Source organism: Heterocephalus glaber, unplaced genomic scaffold, assembly GCF_053883595.1.
Source record: "Heterocephalus glaber isolate CG9 unplaced genomic scaffold, H.glaber_assembly_v1.0 deba00000546, whole genome shotgun sequence".
NCBI lineage: Eukaryota > Metazoa > Chordata > Mammalia > Rodentia > Bathyergidae > Heterocephalus > Heterocephalus glaber.
The window spans coordinates 31,742,452-31,760,722 of NW_028258147.1; positions in this window are offsets into that span (position 1 = coordinate 31,742,452).

Consider the following 18,271-nt stretch of genomic DNA (forward strand, 5'->3'; position numbering starts at 1 on the left):
CAGGGTCCTTCTGCCATCACGGATGGAGCGGCTTTAGTCAACTATGTTGCCTCGAAGTAAAAGTGGATGAGATCCTTGGAAATCTTTTCTCTTTTCTTTCCCCCACCTCTCCATTTTCTTGTTTTTGCTATAAGGAAGAATTTCTGTATAAGTTAACTGCTCAATAGCTGATAGAAACTAAAGGAGCTGGCTATTCTGAAACTTGTTGCTTTTCCTAAATGTAAATGAACAAAGAAAGGTTAATAGAAGTAAGAGGGAATAATTAAAATTATGCAATTACTGCCCTGGGAGATGAGTTTGGATTTTCTTTTGAAATAACTTGGAGTAAATGAATTTGAAAGGGTATCTGGTCAGTCCTAGGAGGTGTTTACAAGCGGAAATTCACGTTCAAATTTGCTCCTAACTAGGCAGTGGTGTTTGAAGATATAGGAGCTGAGGTTGAATGGTAGATTCTAAAAAGATTTTAACCCTTTCCCAGTATACTGCTGCTGTAGAATTAACCAAAAACCTTAAAACTGGAAATATATCACTTTTATCAAGAAAGAAAAACTTGAACACTACATTGCCATTTTTTTTCTGGATTAATTAGGAGAGTGAGTTATCTCTTTTTTGCTACTGTGCTGAATTGTTTTTGTAGAAGATTATTGGTGTATTTGTCCTATGTTGCTAAAAGTCAGAGATTAATTCTGAACAGGATGGCTCAGGTGCGTAATAAAATGGATTTATGAAAGCAGCTTGCCCGATGCGGCTCAGACCAGTAATCTGGTAACATTTCTGGGGTCAAGCTGGCCAACTCACAGGATTTGCAGTGGCCACTGAAGATCTTCAGTATTTAATTGCAGGCTTGGTGGTGGTTGTCAAAAAGTTTAAAATATAAGCCATTTTTGAAAGTGTGATTATAATTTCTCTTCTAGCAAAAAAACCAGTCTTCAGTTAGTTTTTGAGAATTAGGGAAATAGAAGTTCAAGCACACGTAAAGAAACAGAGAAGAGAAACATCTCTGCTAAGCCAGAAGAATGAACTGGGTTAAAAAGCATTCCTGGAAACTGATGCAAACACCAAATGCTGCTGGGCTCCCTCCCTGCTGATGTGGCAGGGAGAGCAGCAGGCAGCAGTCAGCATTTGGGGGGAGGCCCTAGATCTGGAGGGAACAATGAAAATGGAAAAAAGGGAAGGGCAGAAGGGGAATTTTTCCTCTCCCTCTCTTTCTCTCCCTCCCTCCCTCTTTCTTTCTTTCTCTTTCCTTCCTTTCTTTCTTCCTTCCTTCCTTCTTTCTTTCTTTTTTCTTTCTTTCTTTTTCTTTCTTTCTCTTTCCTTCCTTTCTTTCTTCCTTCTTCCTTCCTTTCTTTCTTTCCTTCTCTTTCTTTCTTTCTTTCTTTCTTTCTTTCTTTCTTTCTTTCTTTCTTTCTTTCTTTCTTTCTTTCTTTCTTTCTTTCTTTCTTTCTTTCTTTGTGGGAGACATATTCCAATTCCAGCAGTTTTTGTCTGTAATTTCAATGCTCCGTCTTTGTCACTTTTGGGGGAAGATACTTCACTAGGTGTTTGTTTTAAAGGAGGAATTCATTAATTCTTACATTGAGATCTGTTCATTATTTCATGCCTGCAAATATCAAGACGTTTTTGTGTGGATGGGACTGGGATTGAGAGAACTTGGAGAACTGACTTCAAGCCTAACATCTTATTTATGGCCTGGATGGTATGTGGGGTGGTGGTGTTGGTGCAGAAAATGAGTAGGAAGGAAAAGGACTTGGGGTGGGGTGGTATCTGGAAGGGCATTGAGCATGGAAGGGTGGAGAAAGGGAAGCAGAGGATACTGAAGATTCTGCCACTTCACTACTAGACAGCCAATGCATAGATTTTTTTCTCTCCCATTTCATTATCTAATGAGAGTAAAAATGATCTCTTTAATTTCCAACAACACATAGACTGTAAGCTGGACCACACCTTCAAATACGGCGAGAGGATGATTGAATCTGACTGATTCAGCTGTGCAGGGCAGCTTCAGAAGGCTGCTGTCTTACACTTAGACTCTTTTCTTTGACTAAAATTATACAGCTGATGGAAGCAGCTTCTTTTAAATATTCATTGAGAACGCTCTCAGGATCAGTGAAAAGCACACATACTAGGTTTTGTTTTCATTCTGGTTTGTTAGGTTGTTTGTCAAACAACTGCTAAGAAGGCATTTGCTGATAATTAAGATGATAGAGGAAGAGATTTGAGGATTTTGATTTGTTTGGAGATTCTCGCTCTATATTATATCAAATAGGATATTGAGTGCTCATTGGTTATTTACAATGAACCAAGTAGTATTTAGCATTATACTAGTTGGTGGGTAGACTTATGAAACAGGATGACGCTGTCATTGCTGCCAGGGTGAGAATCCATTGGAGGATAGAGAAGATTATGATGAGTACTTCTGAGGTAAGATAGACACCTAATCTAGGTTTAGGTGGGAGAATCAAGCAGGGCTTCTTGAAGGCTGCAATATTTTTGTTCAAGTCTTAAACATAAATAGGGTTTTAAAAAGAGGAAGGACAGTGGTCTAGGCACAGAGGCACCAAATAGGAAGCATTTCAGCCTAATGAGATTGCAGAGAGAGAGAAGGGGAGGAAAAAGGAGGGAAGAAAATAGATTGGTGGATGTTATGGTTTGTGTCTAAATGTCCCCCCAAAGCCTCATGTGGTTATAGGCTTTTTCAGAGGTGGCTTGATCTAGAGTGTGTGATGCTGGAATTGGTTCATGGTGCAATGCTAGGCTCAAGGGCACTAAGATTAAGAGTGTGAGTGCTGCCCACCCTAAGTAGTCTGGATAAGATAAAAGGGAGAGAAAGCACTGTTAAGTTCTTTTGGTGCTTTGCTACTGTCTGCCGTGAACTGTTGCCCCTCTGTCACCCTGCCGATTATGGACTGAAACCTCTACAAACTGTGATCCAAATCAACCTTTTCCCCTCTAACTTTGGGTGTCAGGTATTTTGTCTCAGCAATGAGAGAAAAGTAACAAAGATAGTGGATTTAGCAGGGGCCATAATTTAAAAGATCCTGGATTATGGTGTTTGTGTTTTGCTATCTGTGCTGTGGGAGTGTTGGGATGATTTTAAGTGGAGAAAGTATGCAATCAGAGAATGCTTTAAAATAGACGATTTGGCTGCAATTTGGAGAGATGATTAGATGGAGAACACAGAAGAGCTGAGGAAAATAGGAGGCTGTGGCAGTAATTCTGAGAGGTAAGATGGTGGCCTGAACCAGGGTGGTGGTTGTCAAGTTTGAGAGAAGTTGATGAGCTTTAATCTTATTTTAGAAGTAGAGGAAAGATGTTTGAATGTGGAACCTGAGGGGTCTCAGGAGCCACTTCTAGAACTGGCTGGTTGAAGGTATCATCCATTGAGTCAGGAGACACTTGAAGAGGGGATGAGGGAGCACAGCAAAAAGAGGTTAAAACATATTTAGTTTGGGATTATTAAGGACCATCTAAAAGCACAAGTCTCATTGATAATGTTTCAGACTGATGTATACAATTTATATTTGGTCTTGATTTCTGTGTAAGGAAGTGAATGAGATTACTGATGTCATGCGCATGGATAAAATCTCCAGGTTGTATATATGTATTGAAATGGGAAAATAATAAAACCTAGGATGGAACCCTGAAGAACACCAGCATGCAAAGAATGGAGAGAGTAGAAAAAAGCATCAAGATGACTGAGGAGCAGCCAGGTCTGAAGGAGGAAACCCCATGATGTCTATATCACCAAAGGAAGGGATCAGGTTATTTTGGAGGAAGGGAAAGCATAATTTTCTGGCTGTGGAAAAATTCTATACCGTACTGGAGGGCAAGTAAAGGCTAAAAAGATAGACAACTTAGCACCTGTGACACTGGTGTGGGTGGTGTCAGTGGAACGGAGTCCAGGGCTGAGAAAATGGAAGAAGGTTAGGCAATGAACACACAGAGAACAGGATTATAGTGTGTATAGTTCAAGGATAATGGGATTAATATGAAAGAGAACTCTGCACATGTAGAGCAACATCACACAAAGTAGCTGTTTAATTTTAACGCTAACCCTCCTTTTAAAGCCTTCCATTGAATCATTCTTCAGGTTTCTTATGTTTTACCTCTCTTCATTTGCTTTTCAGTACTGAAGCAAGGTGCATATAATTCTGTATGGATTATTTTTATTTTAGTAGTGAATGATCATTTTTTTCTGAAGTCCCTTTAAAATGTGTAGGCAAAAGTCAATTTATCTCATATTTTAAAAATCTTAGTTTAATCTTCAGTGCCCCATTTTTCAAGTTTAGAAATATGAAATAGACAACCTTTTTTTTTTTTTTGGTACCGGGGATTGAACTCGGGACCTTGTGCTTGCGAGGCAGGTGCCAGAACCACTGAGCTAAATCCCCGGTCCTTTTTTTTTACTTCTATATGACTCTGGATGTTCTTGTACACAGAAGTATGGAAATAGTTGTTTTGTGCTATCATGTTACTGACTATTACAAGTCCCATAACTCAGAGGGATTTATTGGGACATACAAATCTCAGCTTTTAATTAAGTTAATCATTTTCTTTGAGAAGATGCTAACTGCATTTATTCAGCTAGTTCTCAATCCATCCTTAAGTTGAGGAGTGCTAGAATCTGATGCATTCCAAAAATCCATTCTGGCTTATTAGAAATTTTGTTGTTTTGGTTTCCAGACTTGTATTTTTTCATTCTTTTCAAGAAACTAGGAGAAATAAGACTTTTACCTCAGTTTCAAGAAAGAATCTGGGTGTTGGTAATTGATTGATTCTCTCATACAGGTGAATTAGCATACCTACACTTTGAATCATACATTATAGGCAGAAAAAGAATTACAAAGATTTAATTCTATGTGACACCATGTTCAGAATTAATATAATTTATATTTCATTTAAAAATAACTGCTAAACTAAGTTAATGATATTACCAATGAACTCCTTAAAGTTTAAAATTTGATTTTGACCTTTGTAAGACTCTGCTTGTATGGATAATCTTCCAGTTAATTAAGGTGATGCATTGTAGTGTACTAAGTATTGTGGTAGGAATTTTATACACATTGTCTTGAACTACTAACAATCATTATCTAAATCTTGGTGCAGTATATTTTATTATTTTCAATTTTATAAGAAAAAACCCCCTGAGTCTCAGAGACATGAAGTGATTTATCTAAGACTTTCTAGATACTCCAGAATGGACTAAGTTCCCCTGTTATACATTTATAAAATGCCTTAACTTGTAATATCTAATTTCTATTAGTAGTTTACTTGATAAATTAAAGGGTTGGGGGGGGGGGATGTAGCTCAGTGGTGCTGCACCTGCCTCACAAGCACAAGGTCCTGAGTTCGATCTCTGATATGGGGAAAAAAAAGTGGTTAATTTTTCATTGGCTGGCTTCACTTGAAAGTGAAATCTTATAGAAAGGAAATTGTGTATTGTATTCTCCCTTTCACCCCTACATCCTATCTAGTGCCTACTGAATTAATGATGTCAAAAAATATTTCCTCAGTAACCAAAGACTGATGTGACCTAACTGGAGGATAAGGAACCTAAGTGTAAATACTTGTTTCTTTCTTCAATGATGGGTTATAGTAATCTGGGTTACTATTTGACCCACACGCTAAACATTTTTATTGATAGAGTGGCAATCAATACCTGAAATTTATTTGAATAATACATGTGTATCTTGGTCAACCCACCCAAAAGTTGCACCTAAATATTACCTCAGATTTCATAAACATTTTATTGAAGAATAAAACACTTTATTGAAGAATAATAGATTGAAGAATGGGAAAAATTTAATTTTATTAATTATAAAGTTATAAAATTTTGGAATTGGAAGATAGTTCAAATATCATCCAAATCACAGTACGTGTGAATGGATGGTACACAATAGGTGTTCAATAGGTGTTTGTTTCATGAATAAATGCATTAATTTCATGAATTAATGGATTTATAAGTGGGAAAACATGGCTAAAGAAGGTATGTGACTAGCCAGCTCATGGTAGACCTGTAACCAGAAGGTCTACTAGAATTCCCTCTCCCTTGCTTTTTCTTTTAAATTAAAATTATAGTTAACATCTGTCTAGAAATTTTAAAATACCTAACCCTTAATCAATCTGAAGAATAGCTGTTATTTCATAAGAAGAAAATTGAGGCTCATTAATAATAAAGGTTTTCTCCAGATGCGTGGTTCTTAGAGTGTGGTCCTTGAACCAGTAATATTAGCATCATCTTAGAACTTGTTAGAAACATAGATGCTCATGCTCCACCTCAGACCCCTGAATTAGAAACTCTGAGGGGCTGGCTATCAGCAATCTGCGTTCAACAAGCCTTCCAGGTGATTCTGAGTATGCTGCAGGGTTGAAGAATTTGGTGGCTGTAATTTAACTTGACTTTAGATAAATCACCCTGATGGCATCATGGAGAACAGACTTGAGCAAGACAAGATGGGAAAGTGGGAGAGCCTGTGAGGAAGAGAACTTTTCTCTTCGTGTGCATGCCACCTTTATGTTCATGTTTGCTCCCTTTTAAATATATTGATTGACTTGTTGGTTCTTTTTTTGTTTTGTTTTATTTTAAATTAAGAAATAATAATTGTATAAGGCTAGGGAAATAATAATGGTGTAGGACAGTGATAGCGTGTGCTTAGTATGCAGAAGATCCTGGGTTCCATCTGCAGCACCACGCACACACACACACACACACACACACACACACACTGTATTACTTATGGGGGATATTGTTATGTTGAAATAAATTGCGAAATGATCAAACTAAGCTAGTTAACATATTCATCACCTCTAATATTTATCATTTCTTTGGGTGAGGCTTTAAAAAAATCTCTTTTTGTTATGTTAAAGTATACATTATTGACTCTAGCTAACATGCTATGCAATAGATGACTAGAACTTATGTCTCCTGACTAAGGGAAACTTTCTACCCTTGACCAACATTTTCCCTTTCTCCTCCATTCCTCACCTCCTACTTCTTTTCTTCATTTTTCCTTCCTTCTAGGGATGGATGCCTGAACATTCTAAGTGGCTGTTAATTTTTCTTTACTTATAACATTTACTTGTAATGTTTTAATCTTTTTTGGTTGAGCCCAACTCTATTTAAAATTATTCTGATATCATAAAATTCATAGTGGGAAATGCTGTATATGTTGTATACATTCATCCGCTATGCACTAAAGCTGAGCAGAGGATTTGTGGATTTTGGGGGAGAGAGGAGGAGGCTAGAGAGAAGGAAGTGAAAAGGATCACGATTTGATATGTGTCTGTATTGAATACATTGATTAGGTGTTACAAACATACACTAATATAAAGAAAAAGTGAAAAATAAAAAAGAAAACTGGATGTGTTTGGACTGTTAAAGACTCATGCTGCTGAAGTCTGAGCTGTAGCCTCAGTTCCACTATGGACAACTTAACTCCTCCTTGTTACCCTACCTTGGAATTCACCACTTGGTAGATCTAAAGTGTAAATCCTTTGGTAATTAACAAGATCAGGTGAGGAAAGAAAGATTCATGGTTTACTGTAAATCCATTACTCCAGAAATTGGCCCAGATGATATTTTGAAGCATTTTATTTATATATTGATATTACACACTTATTCATTTATTCTCTATAGTTTCCATATCACAATTTGGTGATTGGGTAAAAATATTTACTCAGAGCCTTACAAATGAACTTTCCTTTTGAAGAGATCAAGAAAAAATAAAAATTCCTATTGAGAACTTCAGAATGTGCAAGACACTGAATTAAAATAGTTACATCGCGTCATTGTTTGCACCTGTGAATTCCTGTGGGTTTTCTGACACAGACTTCATTTTACAACTGTGGCAATTCGTTCACACCCGCAGACACAATCCTGCCCAGAAGCTCTGTCCTTGTTTAAGATGAATTTAAGAAACTCTAGTTCTAGCATTTTCCAAGTGTTGTTCATTGTTTTTGACTCTGTGGTCCTGTTCTTCTGTCTGAGCACTGTATTGTAGTTTTGAACCCCAGGCTAAATTATATGCCCATTTTTGCAACATGTCTTCTCCTTCATCTTCTTGTGGTTGACTCTTACTTTGGGTAAAACTGATCATTCCATTCATTTCTTTGTTCATTTCATCAGTGAATCTACTACTGTCTGTGCAAGACAAAGTGTGAGAAACTGGGTGTGAGGTGTGGTCTCAGCAACCTCCCTACTCCCCCTTCCTCTACTCTGGAGGCTGCACCCCCTGCACCTCTCCGCCATGCCTCTTTGATCATATCCATTGCTCTTGCAGACCTACTTGTCTGCATTGCCAACAAGACTTCCCCTGGGCTCTGTATTCCAGCACCTGCTGGCTGCTACACTTCTCCCTGCAGGAGCTCTCTGATTGCAGTCTGGCTTATTATCCTGATGCTCCCCTTGCTTCTAACTTCCAGCTGTTGCCTGCAGCTTAGTTTATTTCTGTCACGCCTGCCTCCAATCTCTACTTTTCTTTTAGAATCTCCATGTGAGGGAAGAGGAGACGTTTTGGCAGCTCCTTTTGCCACATCTTGTTTGAATTGTATATTCAACAAACGATGGCATTCTTGTTATGTGCCAGGTGTAGATATGGAAATAGAAGGATAAGAAAGAGATTCTAATCTCAGGAAACTGTTACATATATAGCAGATTCTCCCCAATTTTGTGGGGATAAGAAGAACTTTTTACAGTTTGAGGTACTTAAGATTTTAGGGGGAAAATAAAGATATAAAGGGATTAAATGCAAACCTTTATAAAATCTTTGTGTCATTTCTAAAATAGAAGCATCGAGATAGAATGTGATAGAAAGAGTATCAGTGACATTTTACACACCTTAAATGACTAATAATGGTTATGGTACAATTGCTTTCCATTTACTATCTCTTGCTCAATGGCAATTTCTCAGGGTCTTTCTCCCCTGCCATTTCAATGAAATACCCATAAATTTGCTTTGCCTTGCTGAGGATAATATGCATATGAAAAGTTCTTTCCTCTTGTATCTTGTTCTCCATCCAAATGTGCAGTGCCTTTCTGATTTTGTGATTTGGAATTGTTGACTCCTGTATTCTTGGTCCCAGAGATAACACCCCAGCACACATAGAATCAAGCTCCTCTTATACAAATACCACTTCTTCCTTCTTTGCAGCTGTAGGAGTGCCATTTTAAGGTCCTGGCTTACTTTTCCTCAGATTCCCTTATTTCCTAAAGCCTCAAGGCAAAACCCCTGTTACTGCCATCCCATCTTCTTTACTTTACTTTTTTATTCTCAACATCCAATTTCCTCTTTTTCTAATTATCTCCAATAGAAGTGACTCATAATTCTTCTACTCGGAACCTGAAATTCTTGTGGTAATGGAAATTCTTGTGAAAAAGTACACAAAACTCAATTTACATCTACTGAAATCTCTTGTTGACTAAAATGTGAAGTAAATGATTTTCTTTATGCAACCTGAGAAACAAATGCATTAGCTTGTTAAGGCAAAGAGAGTTTGTATTTATGCAATGAGCAATGTACTAACGAGGTCTAAATTGTACTAACAAGGTTCACTGTAGGAGATGACAGAGCAAACAGTAACTTGTTTGGCTTGGGAAATCTGAGGAGGCTTCCAGGAGAAGGGGACATTGGAACTGAATTTTAGAAAAGTTCACCAGGCAGAAAGGAGAAAAGTGTAGGAAGGTAGTACAGTATTTGTAGAGAGAGGTGACATTTGTTATAATTTGTGCTTAAATAATTAAATTTATAATAATCTTCCTCTAGGACAGTGGTTCTCAGCCTAAGATAATTTTGTGACCCGCGGAACATTTGGTAGTATTTGGAGACACTTTTGACAGTTGTGGCCAGGAGGAGGGATGTGTGCTACTGGTAATTAGTGGACAGAGCCTCTGGATGCTGCTAAAGATCCTGCAATACATAGGGCAGACCCCATAACAAAGAACTGTCTACCTCAAATGCCAAAATTACAGCTCCTCTATAAGGTGAGTCTCATAAGGACTGTCATTCACCACCATGTCTATAGAAGCTAGCGTGGTTGGACTCAGAGCTGGTATTCATTTCACAGTTATTGAGAGACTGGATGCTTGAAAGAGAAGACACATTTAGGAAAGAGCACTGCATATTCTGAGTTAGTAGTTGGGATCTAAAGAACAGTTGGAAATCTGTTGGTGTGACATAAATCATGAAGGACATCTTGTGAAATATTAAGTCTCTTAATATAGAGTCCCTAGCTGGCCACTGGAGGGTTTTTGCAGGAGAACTATACAAGTTACATTGTTATACTCAACAGACTTTTAATTAACCCCTTACCTAGGCACTGAGGATATTAAGATGATTCCAGTGCTTAAAAAATTGCCATATTCCTAACAGCACTATTCACAATAGAGAAAAGTTGGAAACAATCCAAATAGCCATCAACAGGTGAATGGATAAATAAAATATGGTATATCCATGTGATGAAATTTTATCCAGCTATAAAAAGGAAAGAAGAAAATACAAGCTACAACATGGTTCAACTTTGAAAATATGCTAAGTGAAGGCAGCTAGACACAGTGTTATGCCGCTTATATGAAATAACCCAAGTAGGTAAATCCATAGAGACAGAAAACATGTTAGAAGTGCCCCGGGGCTTGAGGGAGAGAACAATGGAGAATAACTGTACAATGCATACAAGAAAGGTCTCTTTTGAAGGTAATATAAATGTCTGGCCCTAAATAATGTATGGTTATACAGCACTGTGAATGTACTAAATGCCACTGAATTTTACACATTAACATAGCTAATGAGACTTAAAGGAGGTGAATTCTCATGGTTTATGTTAGGCAAATTTCAACTGAATTTTTTTAAAAACCATAGTATTATGAAAAATACTAGTAAAAATATGACAAATGAATGGGAGCCATCTATAACTGCCTCTAGTAGTACACAATGTTCTTCAAGTTGAAGAAGTGGCCTGGACAAAGCCTCAGCAACAATGAAAGCCCATAGCAGGAGCAGGGAGAGAGCAGGGATTTAAGAGACCATTAGCTCTATTTTTACTGTCCTGATTGCTACCCTTTATGTGAGGCTTAATGGAGTTATTCCAGAGACATAAGTGGTTCCATCAATGTCTTGTGATCAGTCAATGGCAGAGGTCTGAAGTAGAGGAGTTCACCAGTTCTTGAAAATTTAATACTTTCCTTCTATAGTCTTCATCTCCATCATACTGGAAGAAAACAAATCCAGAGAATGGCAGTGATAATTAGAAAAATTACAAATAGAAAAAAATGTTGAAAAAAGAATAAACTCATGATGCAATTTAACATTGTATTATCTTTAATGTTTTAGGTAATCTCCCAAAGAATCTTCACTATTTAACTTTTTTTTTAAAATAAAGAATGGGCTGCAAATGTAATGTAGGGAATAAGGAATTGAGAGGGTGTTCTCACAATTAACTGAAGGTATGTATCTCTCTTGTAATGTGACTATATTTAAACGTCTTTTTTTTTTAAAAAAAACAAAGGTTTCCTGTATGTTTGTAATGCCTTTCAAATATGGTAACAAAAAGCTGGAAACACTGAATAGTTAAGAGAGCTTGATTCCTCAGAAATAGAAGAAATATCACTTAACCTATCTCCTTCTCAAAGAATAAATCATTTATTCATTCCTTCAGCAATCACAGGTACCAAGACTAGAAGAATGCTTATGATGATAATTGCCTTCAAGTTGCTCATAATTTAGTGGGGACATGTGAGAGATAAACAATATGAAAAGATTAGCTATAAAGATCTTTCTGTAGGAAAATAGAAATGAAGTATCTAACTTTGCCTAAGACTATTAAAGTAGTTTTCCACTGGGGAATAAGTCTGGATGGGTGAGGATTTGTCAGGCTGGCACTCCAGGAATAAACAAGAATATACAAAACCAAGGTAGCATGGTACAATCAAGATATTTGTTCTTTCATTTATTAAATATATTTTTAAATGCTTATTATGTCTCCGAAACTGTGATGAGAATTGGGCATGTAAGGCAAGAAGGTTCCTGACTTTGTAACCTTATAGTCTAGTGCAGCATACAGGTATTCAACAGTCTACACAATAAACATAGATGGGTCATATAGGTGTGTGGCAATGGCTCTGACCCTAGACATAGGACACAAGAAAGAACTCTAAAGAAGTGACAGACTTGGAACTACAATAGTGTTCTAGTCAGTGTATGTTGCTAGAATAATACACCATGCAATGGTAGGGACAACAGACATTTACTTCTCACAGTTATAGTGGCAGGGAAGTCTGTGATCAAGGTACAGGAAGATGTGATTCACAGTGATGGCCGTCCCTATTCCTGGGTTGAAGATTGCCACTCCTTGCTGTGCCTTTCCACAGCAGACAGTCTGGGCAAAAGGGCAGAGTGCTTTAGCATTTGTTTACCTGTTATAAGGGCACCAATCCCATTATAGGGACCTAATAACTTCTCAAAGGCCCCTTCTAAATACCATCCCACAGGGCTTACAGCTTAAATATAAAACTTTGGGTGAATATATTCAGTCTTTGATAAATAGGTAAAGATTAAATAAAGGAAAAAAGATGAGTGAAAAAAAGAGGCTGAGTCCATAGAGGTATATATCAGGTTATCTGGGGGTAACTCTGGGGGCCTTGGAAGACATGTTAAGAAATTTATCTCAATAGCAGTGAGAATCCACTGAGGTGTGTTAATTTCTAGCCCAAATATTAGCCTACATCCTCACTCCAGTTCTAACCCTGACCAGGTTTGTGCTTAGAAAGGTAGCTCTGTTTGTGGTCTAGAGAATGGATCAGAGGTTGGCACGGAGAGTTTCAGAGACTTTTCCAGAGGAGAAATAACTTGTGTTGGAGTTTGGATTGGCAGTGTTGGGGATGGAAGGAATTAGATGGGTTTGAGTTGTGAGAATCAGAACAAAGAAGAAATCAAATATGATTTCTAGGTTTCTGGTGTAGTATTTCTGAAGTAGAGAATCCTAACAGAGAGGTGTTGAGGTCATACAAAATGATGAGTTATCTTTTAGACATGTTGTGTTTGAAATATCTGTACATAATTTCCATGGCTGGAACATGGCTGCTTATGATAAAGACTCAAAAGTAGCAGAGAGGTGAGTGACATCTTTGTCATGGCAGTAAAGGCATGCATTGCAAGGGTTGGAGCATCTTTGGGGGGTTCTTGGTAGGGCACATCTGTGGATTGCTATATGTTTCAGAATAATTATCCTGAAAATGGGAAGGATGCATCATGGGAGATGGTATTGGAGTAGCTGACTACAAAGCAATGCATTATGCAGTAGTGTAAGCTTGCGCAAGAGAAGGAGGATGAGAATTATGTTTCAAGGATAGACTTATGGACTTTGTTGAGAGGTTATCAGGATAAAGGGAAATACTGAAAATTATTCCTAAATGTCTTTAGAACACCGAGTGGATGCTTGTGTCATTAACAGAGATTGGGGAAAAGGAAACTTCTGAATATGAATTTAGATTTGAACATGGTATGTTTTTCAGGGCATCCAACTGTTGCTGGCTTCTGTGGGATCACCATTGGACTGTTTCAACTTCTCTTTATAACTTCTTTCTTACTTTTGATCCTTCCTTAAAAAATTGGCCTTCTTTTCTGTCTGTGCACTTTCCCTTAAAGAAGACTTTTTTTTTTTTTTTAAATCAAAGAGACAATGAGATTTCATTTTAATGTAAGCATTACAACTAAAGGCTGATTCTTGTTCTATGAACTTAATGTTAGCTGTACATACATAACTATCCCTGGATATGCCTATTTGGATGTTTTGCCACCTTCCAATTCAACATATTTACATCTTACCTTTTCAGAATACCATTATATTCAAGCCCTTATCATTTTGGCCGATTCTCCTGGTGCACACACGTGAAACCTCAGCTGGTTCTCCCATACTCTTTATTCTTCATATGTAATTCATCATAAAGCCTTTTTTTCTCCCTTTTATGAGGCCCCTTGTTTGAATTCTTCCCATGTTCCTACCATTATTGTTATTAAAAAGAAAATAAAAACATTTATACAGAACCCATTATGCACCAGCTAATCAAAAGGCTCAGAATATAGCACTAGTGAAATTGTGTACAAGAAAATCAACAAATGCCATTTAACAGTACAATGGTATCATTGTAGAACCCAGTGCACAGTGGATGTACCAATGAGGGGGTGATTAATTCTAATTATGGAAATCAAGGTAATGTTTATAAGAGAAGCACAACACTAAGAGAGTCCTGAAAGATGAATAAGTATGGTATGGTAGATGAGAAAAGGAAGAGGTAAAGGTGTACGGCTTGACCAAGAGTATTGAAGCTTACAGAAGGTATGGGATATTGAAGCCACCACCCATAGTTAGCATAGCCAGAGCACACATCATGCAGTAGAAATTTGCAGGAAACAGACCACAGAGGGACCAAACGAACACTCTCAAGGATGCATCTCACCTCACCCAAGCAGGTACCCCAACTTACTATCTCCTTTTGATGCCTCTAGTCACTCTTTCACCTGTTCAATAAGGGTTGATTTTGCATGGTATTTAGAATAAGCTTTCAAAGCAATATCTATATCTGTAACTATATCATCTATGTCTCATTTGGTCATCACAAATATCCCTTGAAATAACATGCACAAATTAATAACTTTATTGATTACACACAGCCACATTTAGACCCTAGATTCTCTATATCTAATTGCCAAATTCTTGCCACTTTTCTACACATTGTGTGTGTTTCTTCTAAACTAATGATGCTATGGTTATCATTCTTCTACTGAAAAACTTTCATTTGCTCCCTGTGACCCTATATCATCAGGAAGAGCCCCTTTGGTTGGCATTTTGGAGACTACTTATAATTTGGAACCACCATATATATTTAATCTTATTTTCTACTATTCAACAAAATGTGCCTTTGTATTTTGATTGCCTATTGCTACTTAAAAAACTATCCCAAAATGAAATGGTTTAAAACAACAATGCTAACATCTTTTGATTTATGAACCTGGAATTCAAGAAGTGCTTAGCTGGGTGACTACTATGTGCTGCCTTGTGTTCACTGAGGCCCCTTAGAGGGCCTGGATTGGTGTAAAGGTCCAAGATGACTTGTTCACTTGTCCAGTATTAACAAAGAGGACTAGAAGGCTGAGCTCATCTGGACTGCTGGATGAAATGCCTAGACCTGGATGTCTAGCACAGCAATCAAATGTCTCTATTCTACAAATGCAAAGAGGAAACTGCAAGGCTTCTTCTGTCTTAGCCTTGGAAGTATGCAGTATCACTTCCATTACAATAAACAAGGGAGGCACAAGGTCAACTGTGACTTGAGATGAGTTTATAAGGGTGTGATAATCTGGAACCATGAGTCATTAGAGAGCAACTTTGGAGATGCACATTCTTGACTTTATGAATTCTCATTATACCGGAACACACCATGCTTGTTCCCTGATTCTGGATCTTTATCTGTCTTGGTGGTTCCTCCAGATTCCATCCAACCCCTCTTGCATTTACTTAAAACCTACCTGAGATTCAAGATTTGTTTAAATTTCATATAGAATATTATAAATTTTTTTCTGAATATTCTTGTCTTTGAAAAAACCACCCTCAATTTTGGAATACAACAGCATTTATAGTCTGGGAATAAGACTAGGAAAGGAGAGACTTGGTTGGAACTATCAGGGTTAAAGAACCGACAGGGCTAGATACCTTTTTCATGTTGTAGGTGATGATACTATAGCTTTGAACTTCAACGGAATTGAGCTACCATGTACAGAATGAGGAAATGCCAGATGAGGCATGGTGGAAGCACCACATAAACAGGTCTTGCAAGCAATAAAGGAAGATGAATGAAGTTTTGGAGAGCGGTCAGAGGAGAGAGGTAGATGTGGGAGCCTCCCAGCCAGGAGATGCTGGTTAGAACCTGCAGGGTGAGATGTATATGATAAATAAGATGGCCAGAGGGAACATTGTAGAGATGGAATGCAAAATAACCAAGGATTTGTAGACTTGAGGAATACCTGAGGGAGATTTTTGTAACAGAAAGAATATGAAAATCTGTAGAAACAGTAAAGAGAGTAACAGAAAGTTGGGGGATTGCAGATCTCCATAATCCAAGGGAGGATGGAGTTTAAGAAAGTGAAGATGGTCAAATGTTAAATGCTGAAAATATGTTTAAGAAGCAGGGTACTAAGGAATACCATTGAGCTTTATGAACAAGATACCTCTGACTGCTGACCTAGGAGTCATTAGGAGGAAGCTAGATTGTACTCAGTGTAAGTGAGCTATGGGGTCTGGAAATAGAAATAGTGAGGTCAAATGGGCTACTTTTTTCAAGATTAGCGATTTTAAAGAAGGATATCTTCTACAGTAGAATTATAAATAGAATACTTTTTAAAAATTTAGTGTTCAGGATTGAATTGAAGGATAAATACATGCTAGGCAAGTACTCTACCACTGAGCTACATCCTTGGGCCTATACACAGAACTCATTTTATTTTACATTAAGTAGTACATGTTTGCAGTACAACTAAATACCGCCCCCCCCAACTCATAACTCATAACGATGATTATTCTTCTCTGGTGGTATCGTTAAAGGAAGGGGTGTGTGTGTGTATGTGTGTGTGTACACTATGCAGAAGTGTTTTTCAAACCCAGCTCTGCATTGAAATCATTAGGGAAGCCAAATTCACTTTCTAAAGTTCTACAGTAGGCTTATTGAATGAAAAATGTTAAGTGTGGGCTCCAAGAATCTGCTGATTAAAACTGTTCACAGACTGCTGATTTGGTTTAGGGATATACAGACATCTCAGGCTTCACAAAATAGTGAACGTCTCCATGGGAGTAGAGCTAAGATAGAATTAAACTGTTTAGACTAGAAAACTGCAAAATGAAAACCATAGTAAGAACTCCTGATGTGAAGAAGCAAAAATGGAAGACAAAAATCTCTAATTGAAGATGAATATTTTAGTAGTTACAGAAGTCATAAAGCCATAAATTTATATATAGATTTTTTTCTTTCTTTTTTTTCCACCTCAGCAAGCAACGTGGACAATTCTGTGAAAATCTATCATCAGAGTTCTAACCCATTTTCCTCTGTTTTGGGAGTCAGTGGGGGAGGAGGGTAAAAAGAATGTAGTTTGTGAGGCAAGCTAAACCTTAGGAATTACTTCAAACCAAACACTTTTTCTAACTATTTGATGTCTGGAAGTCTGAGACTGGGGGCAGGGGAGGGGGCAGCTCTTTGGCTGTAGACTTTTGTCATTTCCTGGGAGGTGCCCTGCATTTAACCCTTAATGGAAGCTTATGTAAATATGCTTCTAGGTTTTGACCAAGTGCTGAGCCAACTTTATGTTTTTCTTTATGTTTTTCAGCTTATTTTTTTTCCTTACATCTCAGTGGAAAAGGATGGTTTTCTCTGCAAAAGAAGCAAATACTGCCACTTGGATGCCAAGGATCCAGCACTGTTTAATGGTTTTGTTTTCAGTTTCTTGTGATGATCTGAGACGCAGGCACAAACAATTTCACATTTTATTAATCATATTTAAATATGGATTAATTCACAGTGTTATGCTGAGTGTACATTTTTACAAGAAAAGTTTTAACAAAATGGAGTGTCTGCCTTTTATTTCGAACTTGCACACCAGGAAAGGGTTACAAAATCCTGTCTCTTTCTGATGTATAACAGCTGGTAAGAAAGCACAGCATCTCCCTTATACTCAGCTCTGGCTCCTAGTAAGTCACCACCAGTACCATCCCCCACTGCCTCTCTTCACTTAGTAAAATTCCTTGCAAAGTGAAATCCCTGGGGGTAAGCAAAGGCAGGACTCTGAGAGGACCAAGCACAAGATTGTTGAAGTTAAAAAAGCGGGGGTAGGGTGGGGGGCTTTAAGGGCAACAACTCATTTGCAGTCTGCAAGATTCACGGTTAAAGTATTGTTTCTGAAAAGGAAAAATTCAGGATAAAGAGTAGCTGTGTCTTTATTGAGAGCTTGGGCCAGAATTGGAAGTCCCAAACCAAAAATCACAATTAAGTCTGAAAGCTCCATATCTTCAATAATGTGAACAATACTTGGAAGCTATTTGCGGTACAAAACTTAGGGTAGATAACAACTTCCATTGTCCCTCTAATCAGTGTCTTACAGAACTGAGCTTGCTTGCTACAAATAAACAGGGATGCATAAGGGTAATTGCCCACAAAACGGCACACCCTTGGGTCAGCATAATAACCACTTAGGTTGTGCAGAAATCCACATGATTCATGAGGTCCTTGACTAAA